The sequence below is a fragment of the Delphinus delphis genome, chromosome 9 (assembly GCF_949987515.2).
Source record: "Delphinus delphis chromosome 9, mDelDel1.2, whole genome shotgun sequence".
NCBI classification, from domain to species: domain Eukaryota; kingdom Metazoa; phylum Chordata; class Mammalia; order Artiodactyla; family Delphinidae; genus Delphinus; species Delphinus delphis.
In genome coordinates, this window is record NC_082691.1 from 3,574,296 (window position 1) to 3,586,583 (window position 12,288).

The following is a 12,288-nucleotide window of genomic DNA, read 5'->3' on the forward strand; positions in this document are numbered from 1 at the left end:
AGAGAAATCATTATTTGGAATACATTTGACCCTTGAACAACGCGGGGTTAGGGTTAGGAACACCAACCACACCCCCAGTTGAAAATACATGTATAATTTATAGTCAGCCCTCCTCACCCATATTCCTCTGAATCCAGGGTTCTGCAATGTGTGGATCTGGATCGTGTGGTACTGCAGTATTTGCTACTGAAAACATCCATGTATAATGGACCCACACAGTTCAAACCCATGTTGTTCAAAGGTGAACTGTATATGTTTCTATATACAGCCATATATAAATATTTTTTTAATTTAACAAGCACTTATCTAGCAGCTACTAAGTGACAAATGCTGTTATAGGCACTTTAAAAACAGAAACTCATTTAAATCTCCTAAGATTATTAAAGATTGGTATAATCTTCACATCCAGCATGTATTGAGGGATACTATGTCACACGCCTAATGCCTGTGCTATCAAAACTGAGACTCTAGCTGAGGAGCCTAGCCCAGAGTCTGTGCCCTTAACCACCATGTCATGCTGCCTCAAACTCAGGTATGAGACTTCCCTAAGTTTAAATATTCATCTTAGGGGACGAGGGGAAGATGGCGGAAGAGTAAGATGCGGAGGTCAGCTTCCTCCCCACAGATACACCAGAAATACACCTACACGTGGAACAACTCCTGCAGAACACCTCCTGAACGCTGGCAGAAGGCCTCAGACCTCCCAAAAGGCAAGAAACTCCCTGCGTACCTGGGTAGGGCAAAAGAAAAAAGAAAAAACAGAGACAAAAGAATAGGGATGGAACCCGCACCAGTGGGAGGGAGCTGTGAAGGAGGAAAGGTTTCCACACACTAGGAAGCCCCTTCGTGGGTGGAGACTGCGGGTGGCGGAGGGGGAAAGCTTCGGAGCCGCGGGGGAGAGCGCAGCCACAGGGGTGTGCAGGGCAAAGTGGAGAGATTCCAGCACAGAGGATCGGTGCTGACCGGCACTCACCAGCCCGAGAGGCTTGTCTGCTCACCGCCGGGGCGGGCGGGGCTGGGAGCAGAGGCTGGGGCTTCAGTCTGAGCGCAGGGAGAGGACTGGGGTTGGTGGCGTGAACACAGCCTGCAGGGGGTTAGTGCGCCACGGCTGGCCGGGAGGGAATCTGGGGAAAAGTCTGGACCTGCCGAAGAGGCAAGAGACTTTTCTTCCCTCTTTGTTTCCTGGTGCGCAAGGAGAGAGGATTAAGAGCGCTGCTTAAAGGAGCTCTAGAGATGGGCGCGAGCCGCGGCTAAAAGCGCGGACCCCAGAGACGGGCGTGAGACAATAAGGCTGCTGCTGCTGCCACCAAGAAGCCTGTGTGTGAGCACAGGTCACTATCCACACCCCCTTCCGGGGAGCCTGTGCAGCCCGCCACTACCAGGGTCCCGGGATGCAGGGACAACTTCCCGGGGAGAACGTACAGCATGCTTCAGGCTGGTGCAACGTCACGCCGGCCTCTGCCGCCACAGGCTCGTCCCACACTCCGTGCCCCTCCCTCCCCCCCGGCCTGAGTGAGCCTGAGCCCCCGAATCAGCGGCTCCTTTAACCCCATCCTGTCTGAGTGAAGAACAGATGCCCTCCAGCGCCCTACACACAGAGGCGGGGCCAAATCCAAAGCTGAACCCCAGGAGCTGTGCAAACAAAGAAGAGAAAGGGAAATCTCTCCCAGCAGCCTCAGAAGCAGTGGATTAAAGCTCCACCATCAACTGGATGTACCCTGCATCTGTGGAATACATCAATAGACAACGAATCATCCCAAATTGAAGAGGTGCACTGTGAGAGCAACATTTATGATTTTTTCCCGTTTTCCTCTTTTTGTGACTGTATGTGTATGCTTCTGTGTGAGATTTTGTCTGTATAGCTTTGCTTCCACCATTTGTCCTAGGGTTCTATCTGCCCGTTTTTTTTTCTTAATAATTATTTTTTGTTTTAATAACTTTATTATATTTTATCTTACTTTATTTTATTTTACTCTATCTTCTTTCTTTCTTTCCTCCCTTCCCTCCTTCCTTCCTTCCTCCCTCCCTCCTTTCTTTCTTTCTTTCTTTTTTTCTTTCTTTCTTTCTTACGACTTCTACTAATTCTTTCTTTCTACTTTTTCTCCCTTTTATTCTGAGCTATGTGGATGAAAGGCGCTTGGTGTTGCGGAGTCAGTGCTGTGCCTCTGAGGTGGGAGAGCCAACTTCAGGACACTGGTCCACAAGAGACCTCCCAGCTCCACATAATATAAAATGGCAAAAATCTCCCAGAGATCTCCATCTCAACACAGCACCCAGCTTCACTCAACGACCAGCAAGCTACAGTGCTGGACACCCTATGCAAAACAACTGGCAAGACAGGAAAACAACGCCATCCGTTAGCAGAGAGGCTGCCTAAAATCATAATAAGTCCAAAGACACCCCAAAACACACCACCAGACGTGGACCTGCCAAGCAGAAAGACAAGATCCAGCCTCATCCACCAGAACACAGGCACTACTCCCCTCCACCAGGAATTCTATATAACCCACTGAACCAACCTTAGCCACTGGGGAAAGACACCAAAAACAACGGGAACTACGAACCTGCAGCCTGAAAAAAGGAGAACCCAAACACAGTAAGATAAGCAAAATGAGAGACAAAAAAACACACAGCAGATGAAGGAGCAAGATAAAAACCCACCAGACCTAACAAATGAAGAGGAAATAGGCAGTCTACCTGAAAAAGAATTCAGAATAATGATAGTAAAGATGATCCAAAATCTTGGAAATAGAATAGACAAAATGCAAGAAACATTTAACAAAGACCTAGAAGAACTAAAGATGAAACAAACAACGATGAGTAACACAATAAATGAAATGAAAAATACTGTAGATGGGATCAACAGCAGAATAACTGAGGCAGAAGAACGGATAAGTGACCTGGAAGATAAAATAGTGGAAATAACTACTGCAGAGCAGAATAAAGAAAAAAGAATGAAAAGAACTGAGGACAGTCTCAGAGACTTCTGGGACAACATTAAATGCACCAACATTCGAATTATAGGGGTTCCAGAAGAAGAAGAGAAAAAGAAAGGGACTGAGAAAATATTTGAAGAGACTATAGCTGAAAACTTCCCTAATATGGGAAAGGAAATAGTTAATCAAGTCCAGGCAGCACAGAGAGACCCATACAGGATAAATCCAAGGAGAAATACGCCAGGATACATATTAGTCAAACTGTCAAAAATTAAATACAAAGAAAACATATTAATAGAAGCAAAGGAAAAACAACAAATAACACACAAGGGAATCCCCATAAGTTTAACAGCTGATCTTTCAGCAGAAACTCTGCAAGCCAGAAGGGACTGGCAGGACATATTTAAAGTGAAGGAGAAAAACCTGCAACCAAGATGACTCTACCCAGCTAGGATCTCATTCAGACTGATGGAGAAATTACAACCTTTACAGACAAGCAAAAGCTAAGAGAGTGCAGCACCACCAAACCAGCTTTACAACAAATGCTAAAGGAACTTCTCTAGGCAGGAAACACAAGAGAAGGAAACGACCTACAATGACAAACCCAAAACAATTAAGAAAACAGGAATAGGAACATACATATCGATAATTACCTAAAATGTAAATGGACAAAATGCTCCCACCAAAAGACACAAATTGGCTGAATGGATACATAAACAAGACCCATATATATGCTGTCTACAAGAGACCTACTTCAGACTTAGAAACACATACAGACTGAAAGTAAGGGGATGGAAAAAGATATTCCATGCAAATGGAAACCAAAAGAAAGCTGGAGTAGCAATTCTCATATCAGACAAAATAGACTTTAAAATAAAGACTATTAGAAGAGACAAAGGACACTACATAATGGTCAAGGGATCAATCTAAGAAGAAGATATAACAATTGTAAATATTTATGCACCCAACATAGGAGCACCTCAGTACATAAGGCAAATACTAACAGCCATAAAAGGGGTAATTCACAGTAACACATTCATAGTAGGGGACTTTTACACCCTACTTTCACCAATGGACAGATCATCCAAAATGAAAATAAATAAGGTAACACAAGCTTTAAATAATACATTAAACAGGATGGACTTAATTGATATTTATAGGACATTCCATCCAAAAACAACAGAATACACATTTTTCTCAAGTGTTCGTGGAACATTCTCCAGGATAGATCATATCTCAGGTCACAAATCAAGCCTTGGTAAATTTCAGAAAAATGAAATTGTATCAAGTATCTTTTCCGACCACAATGCTATGAGACTATATATCAATTACAGGAAAAGGTCTGTAAAAAATACAAACACATGGAGGCTAAACAATACACTACTTAATAACGAAGTGATCACTGAAGAAATCAAAGAGGAAATCAAAAAATACTTACAAACAAATGACAATAAGACACGACGAGCCAAAACCTATGGGATGCAGCAAAAGCAGTTCTAAGAGGGAAGTTTAGAGCACTACAATCCTACCTTAAGAAACAGGACACATCTCGAATAAACAACCTAACCTTGCACCTAAAGCAATTAGAGAAAGAAGAACAAAAAATATCCAACGTTAGCAGAAGGAAAGAAATCATAAAAATCAGATCAGAAATAAATGAAAAGGAAATGAAGGAAACGATAGCAAAGATCAATAAAACTAAAAGCTGGTTCTTTGAGAAGATAAACAGAATTGATAAACCATTAGCCAGACTCATCAAGAAAAAAAGGGAGAAGACTCAAACCAATAGAATTAGAAATGAAAAAGGAGAAGTAACAACTGACACTGCAGAAATACAAAAGATCAGGAGAGATTACTACAAGCAACTCTATGCCAATAAAATGGACAACCTGGAAGAAATGGACAAATTCTTAGAAATGCACAACCTGCCAAGACTGAATCAGGAAGAAATAGAAAATATGAACAGACCAATCACAAGCACTGAAATTGAGACTGTGATTAAAAATCTTCCAACAAACAGAAGCCCAGGACAAGATGGCTTCACAGGCGAATTCTATCAAACATTTACAGAAGAGCTAACACCTATCCTTCTCAAACTCTTCCCAAATATAGCAGAGGGAGGAATATTCCCAAACTCATTCTACGAGGCCACCATCACCTTGATACCAAAATCAGACAAGGATGTCACAAAGAAAGAAAACTACAGGCTAATATCACTGATGAACATAGATGCAAAAATCTTCAACAAAATACTAGCAAACAGAATCCAACAGCACACTAAAAGGATCATACACCATGATCAAGTGGGTTTTATTCCAGAAATGCAAGGATTCTTCAATATACACAAATTAATCAATGTGATATACCATACTAACAAATTGAAGAAGAAAAGCCATATGATCATCTCAATAGATGCAGAGAAAGCTTTCGACAAAATTCAACACCCATTTATGACAAAAACCCTGCAGAAAGTAGGCACAGAGGGAACTTTCCTCAACATAATAAAGGCCATATATGACAAACCCACAGCCAACATCGTCCTCATGGTGAAAAACTGAAAGTATTTCCACTAAGATCAGGAACAACACAAGGTTGCCCACTCTCACCACTATTATTCAACATAGTTTTGGAAGTTTTAGCCACAGCAATCAGAGAAGAAAGGAAATAAAAGGAATCCAAATCAGAAAAGAAGAAGTAAAGCTGTCACTGTTTGCAGAAGGCATGGTACTATACATAGAGAATCCTAAAGATGCTACCAGAAAACTACTAGAGCTAATCAATGTATCTGGTAAAGTAGCAGGATACAAAATTAATGCACAGAAATCTCTGGCATTCCTATACAATGATGATGAAAAATCTGAACGTGAAATCAAGAAAACACTCCCATTTACCACTGCAACAAAAACAATAAAATATCTAGGAATAAACCTACTTAAGGAGACAAAAGACCTGTATGCAGAAAACTATAAGACACTGATGAAAGAAATTAAAGATGATACAAATAGAGAGATATACCATGTTCTTGGATTGGAAGAATCAACATTGTGAAAATGACTATACTACCCAAAGCAATCTACAGATTCAATGCAATCCCTATCAAACTACCACTGGCATTTTTCACGGAACTAGAACAAAAAATTTCACAATTTGTATGGAAACACAAAAGACCCAGAATATCCAAAGCAATCTTGAGAACAAAAAACGGAGCTGGAGGAATCAGGCTCTCTGACTTCAGACTATACTACAAAGCTACAGTAATCAAGACAGTATAGTACTGGCACAAATACAGAAAGATAGATCAATGGAACAGGATAGAAAGCCCAGAGATAAACCCATGCACATATGGTCACCTTACCTTTGATAAAGGAGGCAGGAACGTACAGTGGAGAAAGGACAGCCTCTTCAATAAGTGGTGCTGGGAAAACTGGACAGGTACATGTAAAAGTATGAGATTAGATCACTCCCTAACACCATACATAAAAATAAGCTCAAAATGGATTACAGACCTAAATGTAAGACCAGAAACTATCAAACTCTTAGAGGAAAACATAGGCAGAACACTCTACGACATAAATAACAGCAAGATCCTTTTTGACCCACCTCCTAGAGAAATGGAAATAAAAACAAAAATAAACAAATGGGACCTAATGAAACTTCAAAGCTTTTGCACAGCAAAGGAAACCATAAATAAGACCAAAAGTCAACCCTCAGAAAGGGAGAAAATATTTGCAAATGAAGCAACTGACAAAGGATTAATCTCCAAAATTTATAAGCAGCTCTTGCAGCTCAATAACAAAAAAACAAAGAACCTAATCCAAAAATGGGCAGAAGACCTAAACAGACATTTCTCCAAAGAAGATATACAGATTGCCAACAAACACATGAAAGAATGCTCAACATCATTAATCATTAGAGAAATTCAAATCAAAACTACAATGAGATGTCATCTCACACCAGTCAGAATGGCCATCATCAAAAAATCTAGAAACAATAAATGCTGGAGAGGGTGTGGAGAAAAGGGAACACTCTTGCACTGCTGGTGGGAATGTGAATTGGTACAGCCACTATGGAGAACAGTATGGAGGTTCCTTAAAAAAACTACAAACAGAACTACCATAGGACCCTGCAATCCGACTACTGGGCATATACTCTGAGAAAACCATAATTCAAAGAGTCATGTACCAAAATGTTCATTGCAGCTCTATTTACAATAGCCCGGAGATGGAAACAACCTAAGTGTCCATCATCGGATGCACGGATAAAGAAGATGTGGCACATATATACAATGGAATATTACTCAGCCATAAAAAGAAACAAAATTGAGCTATTTGTAATGAGGTGGATAGACCTAGAGTCTGTCATACAGAGTGAAGTAAGTCAGAAAGAGAAAGACAAATACCGTATGCTAACACATATATATGGAATTAAAAAAAAAATGTCATGAAGAACCTAGGGGTAAGACAGGAATAAAGACACAGACCTACTAGAGAATGGACTTGAGGATATGGGGAGGGGGAAGGGTAAGCTGTGACAAAGCGAGAGAGCAGCATGGACATATATACACTACCAAACATAAGGTAGATAGCTAGTGGGAAGCAGCCGCATGGCACAGGGAGATCAGCTCCGTGCTTTGTGACCACCTGGAGGGGTGGGATAGGGAGGGTGAAAGGGAGGGAGACACAAGAGGGAAGAGATATGGGAACATATGTATATGTATAACTGATTCGCTTTGTTATAAAGCAGAAACTAACACACCACATTGTAAAGCAATTATACTCCAATAAAGATGTAAATAAATAAATAAATATTCATCTTAGAAGAAAAGGGTGTCATATAATTGCCAACAATAGGCAAAAAAAAAATATGTTTCTAACTTATCTATAAGCTTTATTGAGTTCAATTGCAACACCTGAAACTGAGAATAGGGTTTTTTTTTTCTATCCGTTTCAAAATCTCACTGAAATGATACAAGAAATATAAAAATGATAAATCCACGGTACTAGAAATCAGAAAAGTTTACCTTCTGAGACAGGGAGCTCTGTTGCTACTTTTGTTAATCAAGGGGCCTGCTGAGGAGACACTCTCCACTCTCACTAAAGTGATAGCCACCACTGTTCACTTTCCTACCTGCTCATTTAAGCCAAAATTGAGTGCACAGACCAAGCTACTATAAGCCTTTGTATTCAAGGTTGAGACCAGACAGCTTCTAATTCATTTACAAACATGAATGAAAACCACAGATTCTCCCAACCAAATCTGGGGAGTTCCAAAATCACTAAAGAAAAGCATGAAGGGGCTTCCCTGGTGGCACAGTGGTTGAGAATCTGCCTGCCAGTGCAAGGGACACGGGTTCGAGTTCTGGTCTGGGAAGATCCCACATGCCGCAGAGCAACTAGGCCCATGAGCCACAACTACTGAGCCTGCGCATCTGGATCCTGTGCCCCACAACAACAGAGCCCGTGACAGTGAAAGGCCCGCACACCGTGATGAAGAGTGGCCCCCGCTTGCCGCAACTAGAGAAAGCCCTCGCACAGAAACGAAGACCCAACACAGCCAAAAAATAAATAAATAATAAAAAAAAGAAAAGCATGAAAATGAAAAAGCAAGGGAAAATAACATAAAAGAAAATTAATGTAGGAAGCATTCAGAAATAAGTTTTTAAAATTCTAACTAGTAAGGATAGAAAATATATCCATAAAACTATTATAAAGCTATTGTAGAAGAGAAGTGATGCTAAATACGAAAAGCATCCTGGAAAAAATTTTTAAATACAAATACTGAAAATTTAAAAATTAATTGAAGTAATAAATGAAAACAAGGTTAAAAATATGTTTGGAGATGAAGTAATGAAATTCTCAGATAGCATAGATCAAAATTAGAAACAAAATGACAAGAGCAAAAGAAGAGAAAAGGAAGAGAGATCCCAGATATCCTATGTCAAAGTGAAGGAGTTCCAGGAGAGAACAGAGCAGACAAAGGAGAAGTTAATCAGGGGACAAACAGGGAAAACACTCTGTAAGCTGAAGAAAGGTTTGTGTCACCACACCAAAAAGGTCCATGAAACTGTGAATAAGAAAACTGAAAAACAATGTCACATTGAGACATAAATCTTAAAAACCTATCAATATCATGCATTTACTGATACATATATTCCCATATGATAAATGACTGATTTATATTGATTATATCATGATTTATCACATCAAAGCTGTGTGATGTGATACATACAAGAACCATGTAGAAGAGTGAACCTTATCAGATGGACCCTGGAAGCTGCAGCAAGGCTCCCAGCAAGGACTGCAGACAGAGCAAGCACTCCTCTGGTTCATGGGCTAAAAAAGAACTCCTTTTTCCTTCCAGAAATCCGGCATGTATCATGCTATTACATTTGATAGAAAGAAATCTCAATATAAGCCACAATATCTTCAAAATGCCCTCAAAAACTCTATCAAAAGTGTCCTTTTCTGAAGACAGCTTCTTATCTCTGGGAGAAGTACACATTTACACACACAGCAACTCAGGATCCGCTTGTAAATGAGTTATTAACAAGTTGTATAAAAGAGAACACAGCAGGCTGGAGGCTGCCTACAGGATTGGCCCTTGGCTGGTAAGTATTTCCCTAAACGGACAGGCATTGCTCCCCATGTGATAAAACTGTTTCCCCACCTGAGGAACTGAACCCTGCACCTCTGGGAGTTTGGGACTTCTGTCGTTGTCAGGCAGAGGGAGCCTTCATGACTAGCTCCCAATCAGCGCCTGGGTGCTGAGTCGGCACAGGGCTTACTGGATTTTTACCACTAAGGAAAGGAGGGGGCTCAATGCAACCTCACACAGGAAGGATAGCACAGCAGTCCCGTACGTGGATTTCACCTGGCTCTGGCCGTGACTTTCCCCCTGCCATTCCTACTGTGTGTCCCTCACCTTAGCCTTGAGTACAACTCTGCTGAGTCCAGCAAGTCCTTGCAGGGAATCCCTGCAACAGTTTAAAAAATAAAATCCTCATATGAAAATCAGAAGCTTTAAAAGAAAAAAGACATATACGGCTCTAGAAAAATGGGAATGATAAAAAAAATGACATAAACATCTACAGGAGTTCTCAAAAGTTTTGGTCTCCGGATCTCTTTACATTCTTGAAAATCACTAAGGACCACCAAAGAACTTTTATGTAGGATATATCTACCAATATTTATGATACAAAAAATTCAAACTGAAAACCTTTTTAAATGTTTATTAATTCATTTTAAAATGATAGAAACTCATCAGGCAGTAACATAAAAAAAAACACTTTTAGGTACAATAACACTTTTCAAAGAGAATCAGTGAGAACAGTAGTATTGTTTTATATTTTGAAAAGCTCTTTAAGGTCTGCTTAATAGAAGTCAGCTGGAGTCTTATACTTACTTGTTCATTCAATGACATATGGTGTGTTGGTTTATTGCCTCATAGAGATATGTAGTTGGTTAGAAAGAAACATTTTAACAGCTTTTTTGTGTAATTGTGGATGACTGTTCCACAGTAGCTTACCCACTTCAACTGTAAATCTCAACACAGTTAAAACAGTAAATAATATCATTGTATAATTACAAAAACAGTTGTCACCTTGCTGACCCCTTGAAAGGGACTCAGGGACTCCAAGGAGTCCATAGATTACTATTTGAAAACTACTGATCTATACTCAGAGTTAGAGTATTTGAACTTACTAGAAGTTGGCAAGAACACAATAACTTAGTAAAACAGGTAAAAAATATGAATAGAAAATCTCAAAAGGAATAATAAGCACAGAAAAAGATGCTCAGAGATGCTAGTACTAAGGAAAATGCAATCACAACGGTGGCATAACATTTTATACCCCTATACAAATAAAAGAGCAATAACACCTATTTTTGTGAGGGATATGGGTACGAACAAGTTTTCATACACATTATGAAAATTAAAAAATAAAAGTAAGAAATATATATCTCAAAATATTAAAGAAAGTAATAAATTAAGAATAGGAAATTATAGAACAAAAACCAGTACATATGACTAAAGAACAAGTGGAGATTTTAAAGAGAAATACTGGGGATACTGGGGATGGAAAGTATAGTCATTGAAATAGAAAAATGGCACCAAAGTTAAAACAGAAAGTGAATAGACTAGCTAAACTTGCAGACTTCACACTGCTGAAGACAGGTTTGATAAATTGGACAATGGTACCTTAAACACATTTAAAGATCTGTATATATGAAAGACAAGTGAAAAGATATGGATGATAAATTAAGGAGCCCTAACAAATATGTTTAATTGATATTCCAGAAATAAATAGTTAAGAGGAAAGGTTTTTAGAGATCATGAAGGAGTCAACGAAATCCAAGCTAGATGGCAACTCCATTCCAGACTGGGGCAGCCAAGGGCACAAGGCTCCCTCTCCCCAAGAAGGGACAGGAGGTCAGCCTTTCTCATGCAGACCAGAGCTACCTGGTGCTAAAGGGAAGTTGTGGGTGAGTATAGCTGAGAGGTGAAGGCTCCCTCCTTCCACCTCCCCACTTTGTGAGATGGAGGCTCTAACCTGGCAGCAGCAATTCTGAAAACAATGGGAGCCCATCAGCCTTGTCCAGCTCGTCATGTGAAGTGTCCACACAGGAGAAACATGCTGTGGAGACCCGGGGCTGCTGCTGCTACCCCCTCCAACAGATGCTAAGTTCCTAAAGCAGTGTGTCACGCACAGAGAAGCACACCACCGTCCCCAGCCCCAGCTCCAGAGCAGTGGCTCAGAGAATCTGCCGGGGATGAGCAGCAGGCTGTAGAACAGAGAGCTCAGAATCTCTTCTCAAAGGAACTGACGTCCTTGTGATAAACTGTGGGGAAGCTCAAACCTCAGGGCACTTTCAAAAACACTGGCAATATGGGGAAAGACAACTGGGAGAAGGCGAAACTGTAGGCAGCCTAGTTTGTCAGACAGCAACACAGGAGGTGTCAGCTGGAAGGAGCTATCCTGAGGTCAGAACAAATCTCAAACAGACCTGGGGAACCCAAACTGAACTGGATCGGTTTTAGAGGAATTTATGCCTCAGGGCATGGTTGAAAACAACAGATACATGAAACCTCTATGGGTACACCCAAAGTGCACCTTCCTAGGACAGACCTTGGAGGCCTCACACTATGGTGGCAGCGGGAGTGAACCTCACTGAAATAATCTAGCCAGCTGCTAAACAAATAAACAGGATAAAATTATGACAAATCTGGAGGGTGGGGGAAGGAAATGGACCAGGACCCAAAGTTGCTACAATACATTATCTAAAAAGTCCAGTTTCCAAACAAATTCATGAGACATGCAACGAAACAGGAAAGTATGACCTATACACTGGAAAAA

General features: G+C 40.5%; 1 protein-coding gene across 1 annotated transcript in view; it reads right to left on the minus strand.

Annotated features, from left to right (window-relative positions):
- ZPBP (zona pellucida binding protein) overlaps window positions 1–12,288 on the minus strand; it is a 102,910-nt gene that overhangs the window by 63,275 nt on the left and 27,347 nt on the right. The window lies entirely within an intron of this gene.